Source organism: Sturnus vulgaris, chromosome 2, assembly GCF_052056855.1.
Source record: "Sturnus vulgaris isolate bStuVul1 chromosome 2, bStuVul1.hap1, whole genome shotgun sequence".
NCBI lineage: Eukaryota > Metazoa > Chordata > Aves > Passeriformes > Sturnidae > Sturnus > Sturnus vulgaris.
In genome coordinates this window covers 14,797,305-14,809,721 of record NC_142244.1, presented here as the reverse complement: position 1 = coordinate 14,809,721, position 12,417 = coordinate 14,797,305, and the positions used below count along the sequence as shown (strand labels likewise).

At 35.6% G+C, this 12,417-nt stretch overlaps 1 long non-coding RNA gene across 1 annotated transcript in view; it reads left to right on the top strand.

The window, feature by feature from the left end:
* Nucleotides 1-1,971: 1,971 nt before the first annotated feature.
* LOC148224629 (uncharacterized) overlaps nucleotides 1,972-12,417 on the top strand; it is a 30,568-nt gene continuing 20,122 nt past the window's right edge. The window contains exons 1-3 of the long non-coding RNA XR_015801928.1: nucleotides 1,972-2,145; nucleotides 3,593-3,703; nucleotides 5,815-5,893. This is a non-coding gene — a long non-coding RNA (uncharacterized LOC148224629). The remainder of the gene's footprint in view (nucleotides 2,146-3,592; nucleotides 3,704-5,814; nucleotides 5,894-12,417) is intronic.

Here is a 12,417-nt window from a genome sequence, read left to right as displayed (position 1 = left end):
AGCCAATGGAGGTAGTTTTTCATTTCCCTGACTGCTAAAATTCACATAATAATTTAGTAGAAAATTAAGAACACCAGTGCCACTGGAACTCATCTCTAGCTGCCGTGTCTAGCTGTTATTCCCAATTATAATCGGGATAGAAAAACTGGCTTATATAAAATTTTGTAATAAAACCCTCTGTTGCAAGATTCAAGTCGCTTAGGTATCTCTCAAAATTAGGAAATATGAAAGTGTAGACCTCCAATAACAAGAACCATTTCTGAGTTTTTAGGACATAATCTATAATTACAATAATCAGTTGGTAAAAATCTGCGTCACTTTGTGCTGGATGTAGTCTAATTATATTTTACTTCTCTGTTACTAGCTCAATAATAGTTATTCCTGATTTAAGTTGTATGTATATTAAAATAATGTACATAGTCTAGGATAAAAATATTACATAAGTAAAACGAATAGTTGTGAGAAATAATAAAAATATCAACTTTTCTTCAACTTAAGTTCAAAATATTTTCATTTTTCCCCGTTGCTGTAAAAAGGAAAAGTTTGTGTTGTTGCAGATTTCACACAAAAAAAATTCCAGTTCTTTAGAAGATACTGCACAATGTCAGAATATAGGCTGGTGTGGGAACACTTTTTCATGCAGATTTCATGTCAAAAGATCTGAAAAATGTTGTTTGTTGGTGCTACATAAGTTAAAATTTCTTACTCTTGGTTTCTAATGCAAAGATTATCCTTTTCTAGAAGAAGAAATTCTAGTGGAGGAAATACCATAAATGAGGTATTTATGTCTGTCTGTTGCTCTTCCTCAAGTACAATAAGTATATATTTTGTGCTAAGACAGGCTGTAAGTTTCTACTTTTTTTCATTTAGAATCCCAGAAATCAGATATGCTATTTTAGTCCTTGTCTCCATTCTCTTTATCAATTTTATTTGAAAACAGCAAAGTGATGATAGATCTGATGCGTTAGTAATGGAACAGTTCTGATAATTTATTTCCTAAATATTGAGAAATTGAGCTTTAACTGTTTGCTTTACTTCCATATGTTGCCTTTGATAGAAGTGTAACATTAATGAATTTAACATTTCCACCATGGACATCTTTGCAAAGTTTTTGTGTGAGCTAAAGCAGGAAGTTTTTATAAAACTTTTGGGGCAAGATTCTTTGGCTTGTAAAGTGTAGGTGAGATGATGGAGCTCTTTATCTTAAAAAAAAAAAAATAATAGGAATAGAAATGTTTAAATACAGTGCCTTCTGATAGATATGTCTCATGTATGGCATATATACTGGAAGTATTAAAGATTGCAACTTTACAAAGGTTTGAAATTTCTAGTGATAAGACCTAGAGTGTCATTAACATTTAAGTATTCCACCACAACTTCAACTCCTCTTAAATTGAATATGTGGTGCTTTTCACAAATCAAATGTCATTAGATATAAAAGGTGACAGAGAGTCTCTGTTGAGAAAACCTCAGGTATCTGTGAGTAAAAATCTAGAATGTCATACACTGCATTTGATCATACTTTTACTCTCTAACCTAAAAAAGTGTATTTTCTAGTGGCCTTGATTGCTATCAACACAGAACTTGCTATCTTTGCATGGGAATCATTCAAACTTAGTGATGACCATGAAAATTAGAAATTCTCTAATGCTGTTAAAGTAAACTTATAAAGCAGCATGTTGTCTAAAAAGAACAAAAAGAAGACATTTGAAATTAATCAGTTTTAGGAAAGGAAACACGGTAAAAGTGGGCAGCTTGAATTGTTCCTTATTACAGGAATTGTTCCTTATTCTTCAATAACACTTTCTATAATGTTTTGGATATCTTATTAGGGTTTGATTTTATCATTTAAGAGACGTGCAAGTGGATAAAATCACTCATTCAGAACTATTCTTCATCAAAGCCAGACTGGAAAGAGTCGCCTGTATTGTTTTGTGTTAACTTTATCTGTGTTGTGTGTTAGCATTATCTGTACAGAAAAGCATGTGTCTGATTTCATGTTTTACTGACCCTTTGAGAACCTTTGAGAGATGGTGAAAAAATATTTCTCTTTCCCTCTTTACAGTACTGCCTATATGTGAATTCCTCACCAGATGGGTGCTCCTGACCACTGCTGAATTGAAAACATAAAAACAAAATCTTTAGGTTGGTCATAATGGAAAATACTACACATAAACACAAAACTCCAAGTCATAAACCCCTATTGATGCTCTAAATTTTAATCAACAGAAATCTCAAATTACAGTTACAGAACAACTTGCTTGTTACTTTAGGTTGTACCAGAAAGTAGGGAAGTATAACCAGGTCTGTATTGTTTTCTTTCCCTGAATGCCTCACGTTATAGGCAGTGACACAGCTTTTGGTAGCCACAGAAATCTAATTATTTTCTGCAGCGTGGAAGTTCTCCTGGGGTGTCTGAAAAAGTACAAACACATGTAAAAAAGATCATCCTCAAAATTCCATGCATTTGATCTCAGATAAAAACTAGAGAAAGAGAAAAAATTGCAATACCTCCCCCTTCATATTAATGAATGAAAATCTACGAATATGTGGACTTTATGACTTATAGCAACCATACTTTTATGTATCTTTGAGCTTTTCCTGGAATATTCCTTTATTATTTCCCAAGTGTTTTTGCTTTGTGTGTACCACTGAAGTGCCTGTGACTGTATATGCAACCAAGAAACACAGGAAACCCAGCTTCAGATTTCGTGGAGGTTTTAGGTTGGTTAGTTGGGGTTTTTTTTGTTTTTTTTTTTTTTTTTTTTGTTTGTTTGTTTGTTTTTTTCCATTAAAAAAGTATAATTTAGTGTTGGTTTTAGCTGTCATATGCTATCATCTAGGAGATCCAGTCATGAATCCTGTTATAACAGGTTGTTATTTTCTATTGTCCCTATACAGTTTGTAATGCACAATAGACAGTGTAAAATAGCAATGATTAAAAACAGTTGAAATTCCAAACTGTTTGCAGAACAGTAGTTGTACAGATTTTTAGAAAATCTTGTCCATAATTATTGAAAATTTACTTTTGCTGGTTCTGAATTTTGAACCCTTGTTATGTTTTTGCAAAATAACCTTTAGTTATTTACTGATCAGCGGCTTGGTGGGTTCCTCGTGTATTGAGAACACGAGGGAATAAGGATTTGGCATCGATCAGACTGCATGTCTGTGAGGCATCTTCGTGTGGCAGAGAGCATGTGCTGCACTACAAAGTCCTAATACACAGACCATGGCATTCCCCCATCCCTTTAAGCCTGAGGTAGTGTCAGGATTTACCATATGGCTCTCCATGATACATCACTTTTGTCAAATTCACTCTTCTCACTAAGTTTTTTGTCCTTTTTTTTTTTTTAATTATTTTTTTTTCTGTCTTGCCCTGCCACCCCCAGCCCTTTCATCCTTCCTCCTGTTCAAAGAGAAATCTTCATTTTAGCTGGGGATGCTTTCTCCTTTCTGTTTCTGCCTGCCCACAGTTACTAATAACAGCTCCTTCTTAGTCTCTATAGCAATCAGGCAGCAGAGGCACTCAGCACTAAAAAACAGGCAAATCTTGGTATCAGCCTCCCATTTTTTCTTTTTCCTTTCTCTGCAGCTGTTGCCACCTGCCTTCACCTCTGCAGAAACCTGTGAATGTGCTGATGTTCATCTGATGGAATGGACCAAGAAGAAGGAAAAACAGCAGTGTATAGATCAGCTTTCTGAAGTACTGAACCAGATTAAAAATTAGTATATTTTACTACATTTTATGAAACTAATGAAACATCTCAAATGTACATAAATATTCTGCTTCTGTTCACTGGAGCTAAAATAGCTGGAGAAAGTGATAAAAATAAGAAGGTTGACCTCTTCTCATATTAAACATAGAATAGTGGAAGAGCGAATAAAGTGTTACCCTATGTATTTTGAGTGAAAATGCAATAAATATTCTAATTCATAAGAGAACAAATTCTCAGACTGAGAGAAGACAAAAATATTTAATTTTCTATGTATGAATGTCCATGTAATATTGCAGAGAAAAAGTGAATAAGTAGAATTTGCTTTTATTGCAAAGACAAGGTTTGAGTACTGTATGCTGAGCAGGAAAATCAAATAAGATGTTCTGTCAGGAAGACAAAAAATAAATAGCATTAGCTCTCTCGACTGATTTTGAGCTATCAAAAATATGTCCAGTGTAACATAGATGGCATTTAGCTATAGCGCAGATGAATATTTATTAATATTCTTCAGAGACTGAAAGGATGGCTTTTGTTTTACTAGACACTTGAAGACATGATATTCAAAATGTTGCCTTTGTTTGGCGTCAAAAAGTGTTATGATCGTTTTGGCAAACAGCATACAAACAAAGCTATCAGGCAATGTACTGTACTGACAGGCTTTGAGTTAGAAGATTCATGTTGAATGAACAAAACTTCAATTTGCAAAGTCTTTCAGTCAAATGTGGGACAGATGTTTTATAAATATTGTAATACGTAACATGATACGTGGCTTTAAAGATTTTCAATAAGGTCAGAGGAAAACCTATTTTGGGGTCAATTGGCAGGTGACAACAAGTAAATTATAAATGAAATCTCAAAGCTGTTTTCAAAGATAAAAAACAAGTGTGATTTAAATTTGGTAATTAATGGACAGTGTCAATGAGGCAGTTGAATTAAAAAGGAGCAGGAACTGTGCATTTTCACAAGCAAGAGTGGGTGCAACTTTAGTTGTTCCTTTGCAGTGTCTTTCTTGAATTTGTCAAGAGATACCAGAATAGGAGAGATTGTCCTTTATGGATGATACCCACAGTGGCATACCCCACTTCTGGGAGCATGGGGGACCCTCTCTATCAAGGTACAAGAATATTTTATGTCCTCTTTTACAGGAATGACTTATCATATAAGATGACCCTGTTTGCATCTACACCTGGAGAGTCCTATGCTTTACAGAAGCTCGTGTTTGGTGCAGTTCTTCAGGTGCAACAATGAGTGAAGCAGAATTCTGTCCGAATTCTAGGTGTGAGAGATGAGCAAACGGGGCAGGTGATGTTGTGCTGACTGCACCAGCCTGGTTTAAGTGAGGTGGTTTTCTAGCAGAGAGAAGGCCTTAGAGCATGCTGCCTGTGCAGTTGATAGTGCAGAGATAGCTCCCTTCCACCTGCTTTATCCCACTGTGCCTTCCAAGGGTCAGCAAAGGGTCTGAGCACAGGATAAACAGACTCTTCAGTTCAAAAGAACAGGGCTGTAGTCTCTGTCGAACCAGGGATGATTGGTGCCAATATGGAAAGTTAACTGGCTTTCCTAGCAAATGGAAAAAAGAGTTGTTATACCAGCAATGTTAAAAGCAAAATTGACAAAACAGTGGAATAAAAGCTCTTGAAAAATGCCAGCAGGGCATGAACAGGATGGAATATACAGCAGGAAGGAAAGAATTATTTCTTTAAGTCAGATGATTTGTGCACCAGAGTCTTAGCGTTCATTTATTGGGAAAGTAACTTTCTGTTTGATAAGAATGCAAAGAATAACATGAAAGCATGAACTGCCTGGTGAGTGATGTACTTTGTTAGGCTTCAGCAGTAAAACCTGAAAACTGCAACCTTTGTGTATTCTAATGACCCATTCATTTCCATGCTGCATTCCTCTGGCTACCAAACAATGACACCTAAGAATGTATGTCACTGCTGGGCTCTAATTCAGCAGCAGCTAGAAGCAAAAAGATGGCTGGTTACAACACAGAGGGACAATACCTGCAGGGAGTGACTTCTTGGTTGTCATAGAGAAGATGACATAAAATTTGGCAGCTGAAAAAAATGAGCACTGATTTTCTTTGTTATTTCAGGAGAAACAAAGCCCAAAATTCTGAGTAGGATGAAGCTTGCTGTTCTGTTCCAATAAACACACAGGAAACAAACAAAGAGGTAACATCCCAGTGTATTAATTCTGTAAGAACATACTAATAATACTACTTTTAACATATATATGTGTTTATGTGTAAGTTGTACTGATTATGGATACATCTTGGCATTCAGAGTCAGCAGATCTGGAACATCATCCTAAGTATTTGTCTCATCCCGTGCCTCATGATTAATATTCAGTAATATTTCTTATGCAATGTACTTAACTCATCACTCTTTAGAACAGCCATTGTTTACAAGCTATTAGAAGAGCCATTAAGAGCTACTCTTGTGTGTCCACGATCCCAAGCTACAGTTATCTGTGTGTAGGGATTGTTTCTCTAGATGTGCACTCACAGAGCCAGTACAGAATACAGAGCGAGTTGGGCAGGTGGTTGAATGATTAATCTCTAAACTTATTGCAAAATGATGTGGCTTCACACTTTGATCTTCTTGATTGTGAGGATCTGATTATTAAAAGATGTCTTCCCAGATTAAGGTGGAAATGAGACCATATGCCAAAGTCAATAGTACAGGATTTATTTAACAGAGAAAGAGATTAAGTAGAAAGACAGTCACCACCATATGGATCCCTATGGTGTCTTGCTGGCTCTTCTTCAGGTATTCTTGGTGCTGGGGGTCTCCAAATGGTCTTCTGGAGGTACCACTTTTATACAGACCTTTTATATAAATCCTATGCTTATCACAAGTTCCCTCAGTGGAATTTTGTCCAAGGTGCTCATTCCACACCTTCACCTTCATTTAACCCTGGAATTAATGCCTTCCTATTTGCCATCTGCCCGTGTTATGGTGGCTTGATTTATGGGAACTTCCTTCTTTGACAGTGTTTTGAGACATTCTTTGAGTCCTCATAATGGTTTAATAATCTGTCTCTGGATATAACAATCTTTAGAAACATCAAAGAAGAACCAGAAAATTTATAGTATTTAGCACTTACTTTCCCACTATAATCTTTATTGATCTTTAATTATTACATTTCATAATATCTGTGTTATACTGTTGCTTCCAAGCTTGTTTATTGCAATCCTTTCTTTCCTTGAATTTCTATTTGCAACTAGAAATATAAATCAGTGAACAAGGAGCAGAATTGCAGATCTAATGTTTTAATGCTCTCATTTGAATTTGTAAGATTTCTAGAATGATTTGTTATCATGAATTTTTGCTGTTTAATTTGCAGTGTTGTTAAATGAGCAAAATTCTCCTGTTTTAATAATATCCTTTAGCAATATGTTCTAGCTGGGGGAAAAAAAGCCCAACAAACCAACAAAAACCCCCACTCTCGATTATAAGTTTGAAACTGATGTTCTTTCTCTCAGTATGCATTCCTGAATTGTAAATCAGGGAGAACAGAAACTCCCAGTCTTCTCACTTTGTTCTAGTCAATATTAATGCTTGTTTTTATTATGCATTCATGTATTTTTCCTTTCTTGGAGGGAATGAAGTGCATTGCTGTATATTTTAAGGGGTCTTTTGTGTCTTTTCATATTCCTCTCACTCCTCTTTAACTTCTTGTGCTTTTTCTTCTCACACCTTGTTAATACTCCAAATTTTTGACTTGGACTTTTGAGTTGGACAACTTGATATTTCTGTCTTAGGGATTAACATATGGTTTTACATTAGAGTCTAGCAGTTAATATTTTCTTTTTTTAGAAGCTCACCTGAAGGTAAATTGATTCAAATCAGTCTGAACCCAATAATTTTCCAGACTTTTTCAGAAATATACCATTTTATTCTGGACATTTTAGTACAAGCATAAAATTATGAGTAAAAGGTGTTAGATGACTCTCACAAAGTATAAAGTATTAGGCTTAATTGTTGTCATCCACAATCTAATTGCATGGTTCCATACTTATTCCTTCTAGTTTTTGTTCTAGTATAGTTTAAATAAATTTTTAGAAAATTGATTTTCTGCAAAGGAAGGCCTGCTCTCTTCAATGTTTGGGACAACCTTTGGACAATTATAGATTACCTTCTTTGCCAAGGCCAAAGGAGATCAAGACTAAGATTCATGTAAATATCCTAGCCACCAGACTTACATAAAGTGAGGGGCAGAAAAAGGAACATGATAGAGATGTAAGCTAGAAAAGGCTGTTACCTGAATATTGCTTCAGCACTTGTTATAAAATTTGATTTTTTTTGGAAACAGAATTAAATCACTTATTCTAACCCTTCCCAGTGGAAGTTGAAAATGTTTGGATTTAACTACCTACTCATTTTTCAGAAAATTATTAACCAAAGTATGTTTTATCAGTCATTCTAGGTTAATGTAAAGTGCCTAATGTGGGTATATTCATGTGTAAGTATGCTTAAAAATAAAATAGGAACTTTGCAGAAGCTTAACAGAACTTGCATGTTTTATCATTAATTCATGATGAAATTAATTAAATGTTCATGTAGATATACATGGGAGATACCTGCATATCCTTTTGCTATGTCCCACTCGTGTCAGATTTGGTACACCATAAAAATTGTTCCAATCAGTCTGCAATATTTTCTTTGTAACAAGAAAACAAATGAATGGTTTCGAGTACAGTTCAAAGAACAAGGCTGGTGTAGTGTTGCTTTATGATCTCTGCTCGGAGTCTGTGTAATACATTCCTGACCTTTCAAGAAACAGTGTTTTTCTTTCAAATGTAGTTTCTTTTTTTATGAGCCTACGTGTCTGTGGGTCGGGGAGGACAGCAATGGAGCACTGTGGCAAATTGAGCAGCACAAAATGCCACTGTCTCTGCAATTGAATCAGAGTTGTTCAACATACCCCGTGTGCTAAAATAGCTGAGCAGTGTGTTTTGCTTCACATGGTAGAAAGCTGGATTTCCCCAGGGAAAGGCTTGTTATATCTGTTCTTTTTCCAAGTGTATGTTATGATTTCAGTGAATATTAAGACATGCAAATAACCAATTTTATTGTCCAACTTGTTCTGTTTGTAAAACAGACTCCCATCAAAACCAGTTTCTCAGTGGATAGGAAAAGGTCAAAATACAAGATTTTATTGGAACAGTTTTGCATATAGAAATACAAGACAGTGGAATGATGATAATGGCTGTTAAAGAAATAAGTGACAGACTTCAGAGAGCAATTAGAGAGAGTCACTACTTTGGTGTCTGCTGCTGCTGCCTTGGCACCTGTGGCTCATCAACAAGTGAGTGTTAATATTCAGATACTGCTTAAGTGTTTGCTTGTCAGTCTGTAGGGTATGTCAAATGATAATTTGGAATAAAACCCCTCGGAGTAGTTCCTTGAATATAGAAGTAAAGAATTTGAGGGAGCTTTTGAATAAGAATTGCAGGAAACAGTTATTCTGGTGAGTAAAGTACAGCTGTTGAAGTTGATAGATAGTTTTCTTTTTCCTTATTCAGCAGAAGCAGAAAATTTTTGTTTCTGATGTTGAATTACTTTAAGTGATGGAAGCTAATTTCCTCTAGGTAAACATTAGAAAAGTTGGTGAGATGAGCTTTTGTTATTTGCCTTCAGTGCAAATAATGATTTATATAAGGAAGGCTGGTGGGGGGTTTAAGTATGTGTGATGACTTGTTCTCCTTAAATACCTATGAAGTTGCAAGTGAGAATATTGATTGTGATATTGATCAGCTCATTGATGGTGATGAGACATCACTGTATTAATTATAAGGTCCTACATTTACTGAATAACTGTTCCTTCCTCTCTCTCTCTCTTTTTACTTCTTTCTCATAGCTATGCAATGTAGATGACTAAGAGTGTGTTTTATTTTGTGTCTTTATTTATTCTTGTCCAGGTGTAATCATAGCACTCAGAGCAAATGAGAAATTGTGAATCCTCATCCAGCAGCCATTTCAAAGGGGAGTTGTTCTGGTTTTCTTTCCCCTGTGTAAAGTTCAAATGCACTTTGCTTCATAGGCAGTGAAAGGCAAGGAAACAGAGAGCAAAAAGAAATGAAAGTCATGTTTCTCTTATTCTCTATCATTTCTTCAAATACTTTTAATTTTTATTATTATTTCTATGACCCTCTGTGTGCCATAGGGTGGTTTAATAGCCTGGTATACAAAAGAAAAGGGAATAAAAAGCTTTGATATCACAAAAATGGAGTAAATGGCTGAATTAAAACTAGTAGCTGTCAGAGGGGAAGAAAGGTAACTTCTGAAACATTTTAGAATCTCATGTAGAAATACACTATGTTCAGAATGTCACTTTCATTTTGGCTATTCCAGTGGCTGCAGTACTTGAAAAAAATCAGAATTCCAATCACGTCCTAGGACTGTTGCTCGCTGTTTACTTTTGAGTTCACTTGTCCCACTGTGTCCAGCTGAATTATTCAAATTTGGGTTGAAGTCTACTGGACAAGTGACAGGAGGTTTATGAGCCTAGGGGAGACTTGTACTAGAAATAAGATAGGCAGCTCCCTGTATCTTCGGGTCACATTATTTATTGATTTTATTTTAAATGTTATTCCATAGAAATAACTTTACAAGGTTCAAAAAATATTTTCTTAGGGCTGGAATAGACATCAATATGATACAAACAAAACAATACAACAGCAGTATGTCATCACTCTGCAAAGATATAACTACCAACAAATCTTAAAAAAAACCCCAGACTTTAGTGTTCCAGTCTTTTAAAACCAGACAGGGGAAGAATTACTGCTTTTAGCCCTACTTAGGAGAAAGACAAAGCAGCATCAGACAGTGAGGAGCAGCTGAGGAGATGCAAAGCTGAAATTAGCTTACTTCGTTACTGTTAGACCAAGTACTGCACCTATTTTTTAAAAAACTTTTTTCCACTTTTTGAACTTGTAAGTGCTCTGTTAAAGATATGGAAACACTGAGAATGGATGGTAACTTCCTGAGGCACTGGGATCTCTGAGGGGTAGCTGCTGGTGAATCTTCTTTAAGCTAGAAGATGTCATCTCCAACTTTTCATCCTTGTCCTTTGTGGGAGTTACCTTCTCTGTAGTAAAGCTGGCAGAAGTGGATGTTTGCCTCTGCTTTGCTGCTTTTCCAAGTGGCTCAGTAAAGACACTGGCCTTTGGACTGGTAAGACTGAAGAATGAATGAAGAATGGTCCTTTTTACCTACTCTGGCATGTCAAGAAAACAGATGAAAATTGAGAAGCTGGAGAACTACTAATTTTTGAATGCTCGTGGCTGTGGGCTTTGGGGTTAAGAGTCAATGCCTTAGAGTGTCATAAACGATATAATTAATAAATTGATTTGAAGCTGGCAGCTTCACTGGTCCTCTCCTGACATGATGTGTGGCAGGCTAGAAAATAGAGTCATCTCCCTCAGTCAAGGATTTGAGTTAATAGGAAAAATAAAGCCACTGATATAAGGCCAGGGAATAAAACAAAGCATCCTGAGCTGCTTTCTTGATATTCAGCTCTAGAAATGCATGTAGTGGAGTTGTGCCATCTTATGTTTAGAATAATGATAGGCTAATAAAAAGATTAAATTTCCCTTCATATCAGTCCAGAGAGGAGTAATCTGAATGAGGACTTTGCACATACAAATCTGCACCAACCCAACCCTTGTTTGCAAATGAGTACCATAACAATAGGCCTAAGTGTTAGTATGACACTGGTATGCCTTGCTAAAAGTTATATCTTATTATGTGACCATTCAGTGTTCTCTTGGTATGAATTGTGAAATGTCCTGTTTGGGGCTTGGGGGGAAAAGGTATTTGCTTCATTTTGTTTGGTTGGTTTTGACTTTTTCAAATTTTCTCGTATTGGGAAAGAAAAAAAAAGAAACCAAATAAATATTTCCTGCTTACCAGCTGAAAAAGCATAGAGCATAGATACATCATGCTGCTGTCCAAACTGTGATCAGAAATTGAGGGTTGTAGTGCTAGTCTTAGAACTGAGGAAAATTCTCATTTAAATCTGTCTTTAGCAAGCTGCATACATTATACATTCAAATATATGTATTTACATGAACATAAAATTGAGATGGATGTACAGGTGGTATGCTCCAAGAAAGAGTCAGAAAAAGAGATTAAGGTTAAATGTGTATTTAAAAGTAGGGTTTTAAAAATGCTTGCTTTTCTTAAATGCAAATTCAGATGTTTTGAAAAGTTAAATAGGATTCAGTTGTTTGAGGATTACTTTGTGTACGGCTTGGATTTAAATCACAGGGCATTTCAGATCAGCTACTCTGTTCAAAGCAGCTGCTGTTAAAGGATTTATACATGATATTGCTTCCAGGGTATTAGTATAGGAGGTCTTCTAGCCGATTTTGAAGTGAAATGTAGATTTTACATTGTCCTTGTCTCATGTGTATTTTTTTGAGCAATCTTGATCTGCTGTTTAAAGGTATTAACTGGTTCAAAATCATTGGCGTTGTCTAGAGTTATGTTATGTGAAACCATGCTTTCCATTTAAATGTAAAAGTGTAAAAATAAAATCTCTAGAATAACAAAAAGTTCTTAGAATCATGCATTCAGCAATTCAGATCCTTAAGAAACACACAGCTGATACTTCACTAAGGGTAATATGAATATCTTGAATTATCATTATGTAGCATTTCCCCGACAGGATGAAAAGAACATAGAGTTCT